Source organism: Leptonychotes weddellii, unplaced genomic scaffold (genome assembly GCF_054177405.1).
Source record: "Leptonychotes weddellii isolate Sample4059 unplaced genomic scaffold, ASM5417740v2 HiC_scaffold_10946, whole genome shotgun sequence".
NCBI classification, from domain to species: Eukaryota; Metazoa; Chordata; class Mammalia; order Carnivora; family Phocidae; genus Leptonychotes; species Leptonychotes weddellii.
This window is the reverse complement of record NW_027686737.1, coordinates 4,332-7,117: the sequence shown is the minus strand read 5'-3', so window position 1 is coordinate 7,117 and position 2,786 is coordinate 4,332. Positions and strand designations below refer to the sequence as shown.

At 42.9% G+C, this 2,786-nt stretch overlaps 1 pseudogene; it reads right to left on the bottom strand.

The window, feature by feature from the left end:
• Positions 1 to 57: 57 nt before the first annotated feature.
• LOC145718116 (elongation factor 1-alpha 1-like) lies at positions 58 to 2,236 on the bottom strand (annotated as a pseudogene).
• Between the last annotated feature and the right edge of the window lie 550 nt (positions 2,237 to 2,786).

Below are 2,786 nucleotides of genomic sequence, written 5' to 3'. Positions count from 1 at the left end.
AACTAATAACTTAAAACTGCCACACACACACAAAAAAAACAAATGGTCCACAAAACATTCTCCTTTCCTTCTGAAGGTTTTACGATGCATTGTTATCATTAACCAGTCTTTTACTATTAAACTTAAATGGCCAATTGACACAAACAGTTCTGAGACCGTTCTTCCACCACTGATTAAGACTGAGGTGGCAGGTATTGGGGATAATATTCATTTAGCCTTCTGAGCTTTCTGGGCAGGCTCGGTGACCTTGCCAGCTCCAGCTGCTTTCTTGTCCACTGCTTCGATGACGCCCACAGCAACCGTCTGACTCATGTCACGAACAGCAAAAGAGCCCAGAGGAGGATAGTCAGAGAAGGTCTCAACACACATAGGCTTGCCAGGAACCATATCAACAATGGCAGCATCACCAGATTTCAAGAACTTGGGACCATCTTCCAGCTTTTTTCCAGAACAACGATCTATCTTCTCCTTCAGCTCAGCAAACTTGCAAGCAATGTGAGCTGTGTGACAATCCAGCACAAGTGCATATCCAGCACTGATTTGGCCTGGATGGTTCAGGATAATCACCTGAGCCGTGAAGCCAGCTGCTTCCACTGGAGGGTCATTTTTGTTGTCACCAGTACATTACCACGACGAACATCTTTGACAGATACGTTTTTTTTTTTTAAAGATTTTATTTCTTAATTTGAGACAGAGAGAATGAGAGAGACAGAGAGCACATGAGAGGGGGGAGGGTCAGAGGGAGAAGCAGACTCCCTGCCGAGCAGGGAGCCCGATGCGGGACTCGATCCCGGGACTCCAGGATCATGACCTGAGCCGAAGGCAGTCGCTTAACCAACTGAGCCACCCAGGCGCCCGACAGATACGTTCTTGACATTGAAGCCCACATTGTCCCCAGGAAGAGCCTCACTCAAAGCTTCATGGTGCATTTCAACAGACTTTACTTCAGTCGTAACACTGACTGGAGCAAAGGTGACCACCATGCCAGGTTTAAGAACACCAGTCTCGACTCGGCCCAAGGGACAGTACCAATACCACTAATTTTGTAGACGTCCTGGAGAGGCAAACGCAAGGGCTTGTCAGTTGGACGAGCTGGTGGCAGAATGCAATCCAGAGCTTCAAGCAGTGTGGTTCCACTGGCATTCCCATCTTTACGGGTGACTTTCCATCCCTCGAACCAAGGCATGTTAGCACTCGGCTCCAGCATGTTGTCACCATTCCAACCAGAAATTGGCACAAATGCTACTGTGTCGGGGTTGTAGCCAATTTTCTTAATGTAGGTGCTGACTCCCTTAACGATTTCCTCATATCTCTTCTGGCTGTAGGGTGGCTCAGTGGAATCCATCTTGTTAACACCAACAATTAGTTGTTTTACACCCAGTGTGTAAGCCAGAAGGGCATGCTCACAGGTCTGCCCATTCTTGGAGATACTGGCTTCAAATTCACCGACACCAGCAGCAACAATCAGGACAGCACAGTCAGCCTGAGATGTGCCTGTAATCATGTTTTTGATAAAGTCTCTGTGTCCCGGGGCATCAATGATGGTCATATAATACTTGCTGGTCTCCTATTTCCACAGGGAGCTATCAATGGTGATACCACGTTCACGTTCAGCTTTCAGTTTATCCAAGACCCAGGCATACTTGAAGGAGCCCTTTCCCACCTCAGCAGCTTCCTTCTCAAATTTTTTGATAGTTCTTTTGTAGATCCCACCACATTTGTAGAGCAGATGACCAGTAGTGGTAGACTTGCCCGAATCTACGTGTCCAATGACAACGATGCTGATGTGAGTCTTTTCCTTTCCCATTCTGGTTTAAGTTGAGGGGTGGTTTTCACGACACCTGTGTTCTGGCAGCAAACCCGTTGCGAAAAAGCAGTAAAGACCATTTAACCAAATACATATTAAGGAAAGACTAGGTGTACAGCATTTTATCCAGTGCAAAGAGGTTGGTGGAGTCTCTGGCTACTTAGACACTTAAAATCTAGTTGAGATTAAAAGGGATGTTCAGGGAAGTAGTCAATGCTGGCTCAGATATTCAGGAAGAGATCAGCACAGGGGCTGGGCCTTAGATGATAAACACGAAGCTTTCTTTGGCTCTTGTTTAAACTAAATCTAATTCATCCCCAGTAGTACTGAAATTAATTCCATCTAGCTGCCCCTTGATTATTCAGAATAATCATCAGAAAGTGCAATCTCTCCCTCTTTTCTAGATAATACATTTATCCATGCTATGGGAAGACTAAAATTATCTTTAAAAAAAATCACATAAAATTTTGTTAGTGACCTTGAATGTCAACATCTAAATCTAACAAAAATATAGCTTTTAAAATAACATTATGTGTAAACCATATGTGCTACGGAGTCCATAAGAAAGGAATTATTATTGTTGGCTGAAATGAAACAATATGGTTGTAAACAGAGACTAAATGGGATTGCCACAGTATCATTCAAACTGCATCGTTTGTGTAAAAGGCCTCAAGGTTCAATCAACAAAATTAATAATTAAAATACATAAAACCGTGGCAGATAATCATCACCATAGAACAATGTTAAAATAACCTGTAAGTGTTGACTTATCAGAAAGAGCCCCTTATTAAAGACAGATTATTTACTTATTTATTTTTACTATTCCTAGAAGGTCCATAAATTGGAGAACAACAGTAAAAGACAGAGAATGTCTTACATAGGGTATATCTTGGAAATCATCCTGGCTCTAGTTCTTTTCAGTAAGAATTTAGAAATTGCAGAAACATACCGTTTGAATTCATGTGTGGCCAAGGCAATG